The sequence below is a fragment of the Ranitomeya imitator genome, chromosome 6 (genome assembly GCF_032444005.1).
Source record: "Ranitomeya imitator isolate aRanImi1 chromosome 6, aRanImi1.pri, whole genome shotgun sequence".
In the NCBI taxonomy this organism is placed as follows: Eukaryota; Metazoa; Chordata; class Amphibia; order Anura; family Dendrobatidae; genus Ranitomeya; species Ranitomeya imitator.
In genome coordinates this window covers 500,594,012-500,607,361 of record NC_091287.1, presented here as the reverse complement: position 1 = coordinate 500,607,361, position 13,350 = coordinate 500,594,012, and the positions used below count along the sequence as shown (strand labels likewise).

The 13,350-nt window shown below is 58.2% G+C and overlaps 1 protein-coding gene across 1 annotated transcript in view; it reads left to right on the top strand.

Annotated features, from left to right (window-relative positions):
- The first annotated feature begins 4,463 nt into the window (after positions 1-4,463).
- The window catches only part of RAD54B (RAD54 homolog B), a 91,335-nt gene continuing 82,448 nt past the window's right edge, over positions 4,464-13,350 (top strand). Inside the window, exon 1 of the mRNA XM_069731710.1 lies at positions 4,464-4,545. The gene's annotated coding sequence lies outside the window, so the exon portion shown is untranslated. The remainder of the gene's footprint in view (positions 4,546-13,350) is intronic.

Genomic DNA, 13,350 nt, shown 5'->3' with positions numbered 1-13,350 from the left:
CTGTCTCCTTTGGCTGCCCGGCCTGTGGCCACACACGGCTCAGTCTCCTTGTTGGCCGCCCGGCCTGTGGCCACACACGGCTCTGTCTCCTTTGTTAGCTGCCCCGGCCTGTGGCCACACACGGCTCTGTCTCCTTTGTTAGCGCCGGCCTGTGGCCACACACGGCTCTGTCTCCTTTGTTAGCGCCCGGCCTGTGGCCACACACGGCTCAGTCTCCTTTGTTGGCTGCCCGGCCTGTGGCCACACACGGCTCAGTCTCCTTTGTTGGCTGCCCGGCCTGTGGCCACACACGGCTCAGTCTCCTTTTTTGGCTGCCCGGCCTGTGGCCACACACGGCTCAGTCTCCTTTGTTAGCGCCCGGCCTGTGGCCACACACGGCTCAGTCTCCTTTGTTGGCTGCCCGGCCTGTGGCCACACACGGCTCAGTCTCCTTTATTAGCGCCCGGCCTGTGGCCACACACGGCTCAGTCTCCTTTGTTAGCGCCCGGCCTGTGGCCACACACAGCTCAGTCTCCTTTGTTAGCCGCCCGGCCTGTGGCCACACACGGCTCTGTCTCCTTTGTTGGCTCTCTGCCTGTTGCCACACACGGCTCTGTCTCCTTTGTTGGCCGCCCGGCCTGTTGCCACACACGGCTCTGTCTCCTTTGTTAGCCGCCCGGCCTGTGGCCACACACGGCTCAGTCTCCTTTGTTGGCCGCCCGGCCTGTGGCCACACACGGCTCAGTCTCCTTTGTTGGCCGCCCGGCCTGTGGCCACACACGGCTCAGTCTCCTTTGTTGGGCGCCCGGCCTGTGGCCACACACGGCTCTGTCTCCTTTGTTGGGCGCCCGGCCTGTGGCCACACACGGCTCAGTCTCCTTTGTTGGCCGCCCGGCCTGTGGCCACACACGGCTCAGTCTCCTTTGTTGGCCGCCCGGCCTGTGGCCACACACGGCTCAGTCTCCTTTGTTGGCCGCCCGGCCTGTGGCCACACACAGCTCAGTCTCCTTTGTTGGCCGCCCGGCCTGTGGCCACACACGGCTCTGTCTCCTTTGTTGGCTGCCCGGCCTGTGGCCACACACGGCTCAGTCTCCTTGTTGGCCGCCCGGCCTGTGGCCACACACGGCTCTGTCTCCTTTGTTAGCCGCCCCGGCCTGTGGCCACACACGGCTCTGTCTCCTTTGTTAGCGCCGGCCTGTGGCCACACACGGCTCAGTCTCCTTTGTTAGCGCCCGGCCTGTGGCCACACACGGCTCAGTCTCCTTTGTTGGCTGCCCGGCCTGTGGCCACACACGGCTCAGTCTCCTTTGTTGGCTGCCCGGCCTGTGGCCACACACGGCTCAGTCTCCTTTTTTGGCTGCCCGGCCTGTGGCCACACACGGCTCAGTCTCCTTTGTTAGCGCCCGGCCTGTGGCCACACACGGCTCAGTCTCCTTTGTTGGCTGCCCGGCCTGTGCCCACACACGGCTCAGTCTCCTTTATTAGCGCCCGGCCTGTGGCCACACACGGCTCAGTCTCCTTTGTTAGCGCCCGGCCTGTGGCCACACACAGCTCAGTCTCCTTTGTTAGCCGCCCGGCCTGTGGCCACACACGGCTCTGTCTCCTTTGTTAGCCGCCCAGCCTGTGGCCACACACGGCTCTGTCTCCTTTGTTAGCGCCCTACCTGTGGCCACACACGGCTCAGTCTCCTTCGTTAGCGCCCGACCTGTGGCCACACACGGCTCAGTCTCCTTCGTTAGCCGCCCGGCCTGTGGCCACACACGGCTCTGTCTCCTTTGTTGGCCGCCCGGCCTGTGGCCACACACGGCTCAGTTTCCTTTGTTAGCCGCCCGGCCTGTGGCCACACACGGCTGTCTCCTTTGTTAGCGCCCGACCTGTGGCCACACACGGCTCAGTCTCCTTCGTTAGCCGCCCGGCCTGTGGCCACACACGGCTCTGTCTCCTTTGTTGGCCGCCCGGCCTGTGGCCACACACGGCTCTGTCTCCTTTGTTGGGCGCCCGGCCTGTGGCCACACACGGCTCAGTCTCCTTTGTTGGCCGCCTGGCCTGTGGCCACACACGGCTCAGTCTCCTTTGTTGGCCGCCCGGCCTGTGGCCACACACGGCTCAGTCTCCTTTGTTGGCTGCCTGGCCTGTGGCCACACACGGCTCAGTCTCCTTTGTTGGCCGCCCGGCCTGTGGCCACACACGGCTCTGTCTCCTTTGTTAGCTGCCCGGCCTGTGGCCACACACGGCTCAGTCTCCTTTGTTTGACGCCCGGCCTGTGGCCACACACGGCTCAGTCTCCTTTGTTGGCCGCCTGGCCTGTGGCCACACACGGCTCTGTCTCCTTTGTTAGCCGCCCGGCCTGTGGCCACACACGGCTCTGTCTCCTTTGTTAGCCGCCCGGCCTGTAGCCACACATGGCTCAGTCTCCTTTGTTGGCTCTCTGCCTGTGGCCACACACGGCTTAGTCTCCTTTGTTGGGCGCCCGGCCTGTGGCCACACACGGCTCTGTCTCCTTTGTTGGGCGCCCGGCCTGTGGCCACACACGGCTCAGTCTCCTTTGTTGGCCGCCCGGCCTGTGGCCACACACGGCTCAGTCTCCTTTGTTGGCCGCCCGGCCTGTGGCCACACACGGCTCAGTCTCCTTTGTTGGGCGCCCGGCCTGTGGCCACACACGGCTCTGTCTCCTTTGTTAGCCGCCCGGCCTGTGGCCACACACGGCTCTGTCTCCTTTGTTGGGCGCCCGGCCTGTGGCCACACACGGCTCAGTCTCCTTTGTTGGCCGCCCGGCCTGTGGCCACACACGGCTCAGTCTCCTTTGTTGGCCGCCCGGCCTGTTGCCACACACGGCTCTGTCTCCTTTGTTAGCCGCCCGGCCTGTGGCCACACACGGCTCTGTCTCCTTTGTTGGGCGCCCGGCCTGTGGCCACACACGGCTCAGTCTCCTTGTTGGCCGTCCGGCCTGTGGCCACACACGGCTCTGTCTCCTTTGTTGGCTGCCCGGCCTGTGGCCACACACGGCTCTGTCTCCTTTGTTGGCCGCCCGGCCTGTTGCCACACACGGCTCTGTCTCCTTTGTTGGCCGCCCGGCCTGTTGCCACACACGGCTCTGTCTCCTTTGTTGGCTGCCCGGCCTGTGGCCACACACGGCTCTGTCTCCTTTGTTGGCTGCCCGGCCTGTGGCCACACACGGCTCTGTCTCCTTTGTTGGCCGCCCGGCCTGTTGCCACACACGGCTCTGTCTCCTTTGTTGGCTGCCCGGCCTGTGGCCACACACGGCTCTGTCTCCTTTGTTGGCTCTCTGCCTGTTGCCACACACGGCTCTGTCTCCTTTGTTGGCCGCCCGGCCTGTTGCCACACACGGCTCTGTCTCCTTTGTTGGCCGCCCGGCCTGTTGCCACACACGGCTCTGTCTCCTTTGTTGGCCGCCCGGCCTGTGGCCACACACGGCTCTGTCTCCTTTGTTGGCCGCCCGGCCTGTGGCCACACACGGCTCAGTCTCCTTTGTTGGCCGCCCGGCCTGTTGCCACACACGGCTCTGTCTCCTTTGTTGGCCGCCCGGCCTGTTGCCACACACGGCTCAGTCTCCTTTGTTGGCCGCCCGGCCTGTGGCCACACACGGCTCTGTCTCCTTTGTTAGCCGCCCGGCCTGTGGCCACACACGGCTCAGTCTCCTTTGTTGGCCGCCCGGCCTGTGGCCACACACGGCTCTGTCTCCTTTGTTAGCCGCCCGGCCTGTGGCCACACACGGCTCAGTCTCCTTTGTTGGCCGCCCGGCCTGTGGCCACACACAGCTCAGTCTCCTTTGTTGGCCGCCCGGCCTGTGGCCACACACGGCTCAGTCTCCTTTGTTGGCCGCCCGGCCTGTGGCCACACACGGCTCAGTCTCCTTTGTTGGCCGCCCGGCCTGTGGCCACACACGGCTCAGTCTCCTTTGTTGGCTCTCGGCCTGTGGCCACAGACAGCTCAGTCTCCTTTGTTGGCCGCCCGGCCTGTGGCCACACACGGCTCAGTCTCCTTTGTTGGCTGCCCGGCCTGTGGCCACACACGGCTCTGTCTCCTTTGTTGGCCGCCCGGCCTGTGGCCACACACGGCTCAGTCTCCTTTGTTGGCCGCCCGGCCTGTTGCCACACACGGCTCTGTCTCCTTTGTTAGCCGCCCGGCCTGTGGCCACACACGGCTCTGTCTCCTTTGTTGGCCGCCCGGCCTGTGGCCACACACGGCTCAGTCTCCTTTGTTGGCCGCCGGCCTGTGGCCACACACGGCTCAGTCTCCTTTGGTGTCACTTCACTACAACCACACAAGTATAATGATATTTCACTCTTGTTTTCTGCACACATGCAGTACGTTGCTATGGTAATAAAGGTGTTTCTCCCACCTGTTGCGGCTGATCCGTACGCACACGCCGCAGCTAGTTGCCATAGTAACTAGCGAAGTTTTTTTTTCTTTCAAATAAAAACTTTATTTCGCGCGCAATTCTCCCCTGCTAGTGACTGAGGGAATTGGCGGGTCGCGGTGCATGCTGGGAGAGAGGGAGGTTTGAGCGGTGACTGCTGGAGCTGTGTCCTCCTGCTGCTCCCGGTGAGTGCACGGCGCGGCCATGTACACAGGCTCTGTCACTGCAGCACCGCACCCAGTGTATGGCTGTGTCTGCACGGTCTCACATCGCCACACACATCGCCTCCATCTCTGAATATCGTCCTTCCTGCGTGATGTGTCCCATGTAGTAACTGCTGGGACCAGTGATCCGCCGAGTATCCGGGAGGGATAGAAAGCTGAGGCCAGAGCGACCCCGGAAATAACTACAGACCCCAGAGCAGCCCTGCTGAATACTGCAGACCAGACCCCTATGTTACACCAGCCCCACCTAACAATACAGACCCCTACACTTGGAGACCCCAGACCAGCCCCACCTAAACCTACAGACCCCTACATTAGGAGACCCCAGACCAGCCCCACCTAAACCTACAGACCCCTACATTAGGAGACCCCAGACCAGCCCCACCTAAACCTACAGACCCCTACACTAGGAGACCCCAGGCCAGCCCCACCTAACAATACAGACCCCTACACTCGGAGACCCCAGGCCAGCCCCACCTAAACCTACAGACCCCTACACTAGGAGACCCCAGGCCAGCCCCACCTAACAATACAGACCCCCACACTAGGAGACCCCAGACCAGCCCCACCTAACAATACAGACTCCTACACTAGGAGACCCCAGGCCAGCCCCACCTAACAATACAGACCCCTACACTAGGAGACCCCAGGCCAGCCCCACCTAAACCTACAGACCCCTACACTAGGAGACCCCAGGCCAGCCCCACCTAACAATACAGACCCCCACACTAGGAGACCCCAGACCAGCCCCACCTAACAATACAGACTCCTACACTAGGAGACCCCAGGCCAGCCCCACCTAAACCTACAGACCCCTACACTAGGACACCCGAGGCCAGCCCCACCTAAACCTACAGACCCCTACACTAGGAGACCCCAGGCCAGCCCCACCTAACAATACAGACCCCCACACTAGGAGACCCCAGACCAGCCCCACCTAACAATACAGACCCCTACACTAGGAGACCCCAGGCCAGCCCCACCTAAACCTACAGACCCCTACACTAGGAGACCCCAGGCCAGCCCCACCTAACAATACAGACCCCCACACTAGGAGACCCCAGACCAGCCCCACCTAACAATACAGACTCCTACACTAGGAGACCCCAGGCCAGCCCCACCTAAACCTACAGACCCCTACACTAGGAGACCCGAGGCCAGCCCCACCTAAACCTACAGACCCCTACACTAGGAGACCCCAGGCCAGCCCCACCTAACAACACAGACCCCTACACTAGGAGACCCCAGACCAGCCCCACCTAACAATACAGACTCCTACATTAGGAGACCCCAGACCAGCCCCACCTAACAATACAGACTCCTACACTAGGAGACCCCAGACCAGCCCCACCTAACAATACAGACTCCTACACTAGGAGACCCCAGGCCAGCCCCACCTAACAATACAGACTCCTACACTAGGAGACCCCAGACCAGCCCCACCTAAACCTACAGACCCCTACATTAGGAGACCCCAGACCAGCCCCACCTAAACCTACAGACCCCTACATTAGGAGACCCCAGGCCAGTCCCACCTAAACCTACAGACCTCTACATTAGGAGACCCCAGGCCAGCCCCACCTAAACCTACAGACCCCTACACTAGGAGACCCCAGGCCAGCCCCACCTAAACCTACAGACCCCTACATTAGGAGACCCCAGGCCAGCCCCACCTAAACCTACAGACCCCTACACTAGGAGACCCCAGGCCAGCCCCATCTAACAATACAGACCCCTACACTAGGAGACCCCAGGCCAGCCCCACCTAAACCTACAGACCCCTACACTAGGAGACCCGAGGCCAGCCCCACCTAAACCTACAGACCCCTACACTAGGAGACCCCAGGCCAGCCCCACCTAACAATACAGACCCCTACACTAGTAGACCCCAGACCAGCCCCACCTAACAATACAGACTCCTACACTAGGAGACCCCAGGCCAGCCCCACCTAAACCTACAGATCCCTACACTAGGAGACCCCAGGCCAGCCCCACCTAAACCTACAGACCCCTACACTAGGAGACCCCAGGCCAGCCCCACCTAAACCTACAGACCCCTACATTAGGAGACCCCAGACCAGCCCCACCTAACCATACAGACCCCTACACTAGGAGACCTGAGGCCAGCCCCACCTAAACCTACAGACACCTACACTAGGGGACCCAGGCCAGCCCCACCTAAACCTACAGAACCCTACATTAGAAGACCCTAGACAAGCCCCACCTAACAATACAGACCCCTACACTAGGAGACCCCAGACCAGCCCCACCTAACAATACAGACCCCTACACTAGGAGACCCCAGATCAGCCCCACCTAACAATACAGACCCCTACACTAGGAGACCCCAGATCAGCCCCACCTAACAATACAGACCCCTACACTAGGAGACCCCAGACCAGCCCCACCTAAACATATAGACACATACATTAGGAGACCCCAGGCCAGCCCCACCTAAGCATACAGACACATACTCTAGGAGACCCCAGACCAGCCCCACCTAAACATACAGACACATACACTAGGAGACACCAGACCAGCCCCACCTAAACATACAGACACATACATTAGGAGACCCCAGGCCAGCCCCACCTAAACCTACAGACCCCTACACTAGGAGACCCCAGGCCAGCCCCACCTAAACCTACAGACCCCTACACTAGGAGACCCCAGACCAGCCCCACCTAACAATACAGACTCCTACACTAGGAGACCCCAGGCCAACCCCACCTAAACCTACAGACCCCTACACTAGGAGACCCGAGGCCAGCCCCACCTAAACCTACAGACCCCTACACTAGGAGACCCCAGGCCAGCCCCACCTAACAATACAGACCCCTACACTAGGAGACCCCAGACCAGCCCCACCTAACAATACAGACTCCTACACTAGGAGACCCCAGACCAGCCCCACCTAACAATACAGACTCCTACAGTAGGAGACCCCAGGCCAGCCCCACCTAACAACACAGACCCCTACACTAGGAGACCCCAGACCAGCCCCACCTAACAATACAGACTCCTACACTAGGAGACCCCAGACCAGCCCCACCTAACAATACAGACTCCTACAGTAGGAGACCCCAGGCCAGCCCCACCTAACAACACAGACCCCTACAGTAGGAGACCCCAGACCAGCCCCACCTAACAATACAGACTCCTACATTAGGAGACCCCAGACCAGCCCCACCTAACAATACAGACTCCTACACTAGGAGACCCCAGACCAGCCCCACCTAACAATACAGACTCCTACACTAGGAGACCCCAGGCCAGCCCCACCTAACAATACAGACTCCTACACTAGGAGACCCCAGACCAGCCCCACCTAAACCTACAGACCCCTACATTAGGAGACCCCAGACCAGCCCCACCTAAACCTACAGACCCCTACATTAGGAGACCCCAGGCCAGTCCCACCTAAACCTACAGACCTCTACATTAGGAGACCCCAGGCCAGCCCCACCTAAACCTACAGACCCCTACACTAGGAGACCCCAGGCCAGCCCCACCTAAACCTACAGACCCCTACATTAGGAGACCCCAGGCCAGCCCCACCTAAACCTACAGACCCCTACACTAGGAGACCCCAGGCCAGCCCCATCTAACAATACAGACCCCTACACTAGGAGACCCCAGACCAGCCCCACCTAACAATACAGACTCCTACACTAGGAGACCCCAGGCCAGCCCCACCTAAACCTACAGACCCCTACACTAGGAGACCCGAGGCCAGCCCCACCTAAACCTACAGACCCCTACACTAGGAGACCCCAGGCCAGCCCCACCTAACAATACAGACCCCTACACTAGGAGACCCCAGACCAGCCCCACCTAACAATACAGACTCCTACACTAGGAGACCCCAGGCCAGCCCCACCTAAACCTACAGACCCCTACACTAGGAGACCCCAGGCCAGCCCCACCTAAACCTACAGACCCCTACATTAGGAGACCCCAGACCAGCTCCACCTAACCATACAGACCCCTACACTAGGAGACCCGAGGCCAGCCTCACCTAAACCTACAGACACCTACACTAGGAGACCCAGGCCAGCCCCACCTAAACCTACAGAACCCTACATTAGAAGACCCTAGACAAGCCCCACCTAACAATACAGACTCCTACACTAGGAGACCCCAGACCAGCCCCACCTAACAATACAGACTCCTACAGTAGGAGACCCCAGGCCAGCCCCACCTAACAACACAGACCCCTACACTAGGAGACCCCAGACCAGCCCCACCTAACAATACAGACTCCTACATTAGGAGACCCCAGACCAGCCCCACCTAACAATACAGACTCCTACACTAGGAGACCCCAGACCAGCCCCACCTAACAATACAGACTCCTACACTAGGAGACCCCAGGCCAGCCCCACCTAACAATACAGACTCCTACACTAGGAGACCCCAGACCAGCCCCACCTAAACCTACAGACCCCTACATTAGGAGACCCCAGACCAGCCCCACCTAAACCTACAGACCCCTACATTAGGAGACCCCAGGCCAGTCCCACCTAAACCTACAGACCTCTACATTAGGAGACCCCAGGCCAGCCCCACCTAAACCTACAGACCCCTACACTAGGAGACCCCAGGCCAGCCCCACCTAAACCTACAGACCCCTACATTAGGAGACCCCAGGCCAGCCCCACCTAAACCTACAGACCCCTACACTAGGAGACCCCAGGCCAGCCCCATCTAACAATACAGACCCCTACACTAGGAGACCCCAGACCAGCCCCACCTAACAATACAGACTCCTACACTAGGAGACCCCAGGCCAGCCCCACCTAAACCTACAGACCCCTACACTAGGAGACCCGAGGCCAGCCCCACCTAAACCTACAGACCCCTACACTAGGAGACCCCAGGCCAGCCCCACCTAACAATACAGACCCCTATACTAGGAGACCCCAGACCAGCCCCACCTAACAATACAGACTCCTACACTAGGAGACCCCAGGCCAGCCCCACCTAAACCTACAGACCCCTACACTAGGAGACCCCAGGCCAGCCCCACCTAAACCTACAGACCCCTACATTAGGAGACCCCAGACCAGCTCCACCTAACCATACAGACCCCTACACTAGGAGACCCGAGGCCAGCCTCACCTAAACCTACAGACACCTACACTAGGAGACCCAGGCCAGCCCCACCTAAACCTACAGAACCCTACATTAGAAGACCCTAGACAAGCCCCACCTAACAATACAGACCCCTACACTAGGAGACCCCAGACCAGCCCCACCTAACAATACAGACCCCTACACTAGGAGACCCCAGATCAGCCCCACCTAACAATACAGACCCCTACACTAGGAGACCCCAGATCAGCCCCACCTAACAATACAGACCCCTACACTAGGAGACCCCAGACCAGCCCCACCTAAACATATAGACACATACATTAGGAGACCCCAGGCCAGCCCCACCTAAGCATACAGACACATACTCTAGGAGACCCCAGACCAGCCCCACCTAAACATACAGACACATACACTAGGAGACCCCAGACCAGCCCCACCTAAACATACAGACACATACATTAGGAGACCCCAGGCCAGCCCCACCTAAACCTACAGACCCCTACACTAGGAGACCCCAGGCCAGCCCCACCTAAACCTACAGACCCCTACACTAGGAGACCCCAGACCAGCCCCACCTAACAATACAGACTCCTACACTAGGAGACCCCAGACCAGCCCCACCTAACAATACAGACTCCTACAGTAGGAGACCCCAGGCCAGCCCCACCTAACAATACAGACTCCTACACTAGGAGACCCCAGACCAGCCCCACCTAAACCTACAGACCCCTACATTAGGAGACCCCAGACCAGCCCCACCTAAACCTACAGACCCCTACATTAGGAGACCCCAGGCCAGTCCCACCTAAACCTACAGACCTCTACATTAGGAGACCCCAGGCCAGCCCCACCTAAACCTACAGACCCCTACACTAGGAGACCCCAGGCCAGCCCCACCTAAACCTACAGACCCCTACATTAGGAGACCCCAGGCCAGCCCCACCTAAACCTACAGACCCCTACACTAGGAGACCCCAGGCCAGCCCCACCTAACAATACAGATCCCTACATTAGGAGACCCCAGACCAGCCCCACCTAACAATACAGACTCCTACACTAGGAGACCCCAGGCCAGCCCCACCTAAACCTACAGACCCCTACACTAGGAGACCCGAGGCCAGCCCCACCTAAACCTACAGACCCCTACACTAGGAGACCCCAGGCCAGCCCCACCTAACAATACAGACTCCTACACTAGGAGACCCCAGGCCAGCCCCACCTAAACCTACAGACCCCTACACTAGGAGACCCAAGTCGAGCCCCACCTAAACATACAGAGCCATACATTAGGACAGAGGTCCCCAACTCCAGTCCTCAAGGCCCACCAACAGGTCATGTTTTCAGGATTTCCTTTGCATTGCACAGGTGATGCAATTATTACCTGGGCAAGACTAAGGAAATCCTGAAAATATGACCTGTTGGTGGGCCTTGAGGACTGGAGTTGGGGACCTCTGCATTAGGAGACCCCAGGCCAGCCCCACCTAACAACACAGACCCCTACACTAGGAGACCCCAGACCAGCCCCACCTAACAATACAGACCCCTACACTAGGAGACCCCAGACCAGCCCCACCTAACAATACAGACCCCTACACTAGGAGACCCCAGACCAGCCCCACCTAACAATACAGACCCCTACACTAGGAGACCCCAGGCCAGCCCCACCTAAGCATACAGACACATACACTAGGAGACCCCAGACCAGCCCCACCTAAACATACAGACCCATACATTAGGAGACCTAAGTCCAGCCCCACCTAAACCTACAGAGCCATACATTAGGAGACCCCAGGCCAGCCCCACCTAAACATACAGAGCCATACATTAGGAGACCCCAGACCAGCCCCACCTAAACATACAGACCCATACATTTGGAGACCTAAGTCCAGCCCCACCTAAACATACAGAGCCATACATTAGGAGACCCGAGGCCAGCCCCACCTAAACATACAGACCCATACATTAGGAGACCCCAGACCAGCCCCACCTAAAACTACAGACCCCTACTTTAGGAGACCCCAGACCAGCCCCACCTAAACCTATAGACCCCTACACTAGGAGACCCCAGACCAGCCCCACCTAAACATACAGACACATACACTAGGAGACCCCCTGCACTAGGAGACCCCAGATCAGTCTCACCCAAACATAAAGACACCTACACTAGGTGACCCCAGACCAGCCCCACCTAAACAGAGACAGACCCCAGACCTGATGCCCTACACTATGAAACTTTAGACCTAACTGCTAATATAACCGGACTCCAGACAAGACCCCCGCTCACTCTAGTTTAAAGGGATTATCCAGTACTAGGACAACCTGTTCTCACCTATGTTTGGCGCTGATAAAATGAAAACACTTATACTCTCCTCCCGTGCCTGAGCCGTTCCAGCGGTGTCGGCAGTCGTATTCCCGGGGCTTACGTGAGCCTGGTGCGCGATCAGCGCTGGCATCACTGTGCCGCAGGGATAGGAAGGCAGAGTCTGTATGGGGATCCTGGATATGTCTAAGGGTACCGTCACACAGTGCCATTTTGATCGCTACGACGGTACGATTCGTGATGTTCCAGCGATATCCATACGATATCGCTGTGTCTGACACGCAGCAGCGATCAGGGACCCTGCTGAGAATCGTACGTCGTAGCAGATCGTTTGGAACATTCTTTCGTCGCTGGATCTCCCGCTGTCATCGCTGAATCAGTGTGTGTGACACCGATCCAGCGATGCGTTCGCTTGTAACCAGGGTAAACATCGGGTTACTAAGGACAGGGCCGCGCTTAGTAACCCGATGTTTATCCTGGTTACCATCGTAAATGTAAAAAACAAACAAACACTACATACTTACATTCCGGTGTGCTTCAGGTCCCTTGCCGTCTGCTTCCCGCACTGTGACTGCCGGCCGTAAAGTGAAAGCAGAGCACAGCGGTGACGTCACCGCTGTGCTGTGCTTTCACTTTACGGCCGGCAGTCAGTGAGTGCGGGAAGCAGACGGCAAGGGACAGACAATGTAAGTATGTAGTGTTTGTTTTTTTTACGCTGGTAACCAGGGTAAACCGGGTTACTAAGCGCGGTCCTGCGCTTAGTAACCCAATGGTTACCCGGGGACCTCGGCATCGTTGGTCGCTGGAGAGCTGTCTGTGTGACACAACGACTTACCAACGATCATGGCCATGTCGTATCGCTGGTCGTGATCGTTGGTAAATCGTATAGTGTAACGGTACCCTAACAGTCGGCTCTTGCAGTTTCCAGATCACATGCAGCTGCTCTACTATGCAGTGATGTTTCAGAACACTGACCGACAGGACATTTAGGCTATGTGCCCACGATCCGGATTTTTAGCGTTTTTAAGAGTTTTTACGGTGGTTTTCCGCTGCGGAAACGCTTAAAAAACGCTTACGGTACATAAAGCATCCCATTATTTTAATGCATTCCGCAATTTTTGTGCCCATGTTGCGTTTTTTTCCACAGCGAAAAAGCATTGCGGAAAAAAGCGCAGCATGTACGTTAATTTTGCAGAAAATCGGTGGTTTTGCCGCTATAGAATTGTATTAGAACCATTGGGAGAAAAAAACGCTAAAAACCAGCAAAAAAACCGCAACAAATACACGAAAAAAAACGCAAGCTGATTTCCTGCGAAGGGAGTCCAGATTTGATCAGGAAAATTCTGCAT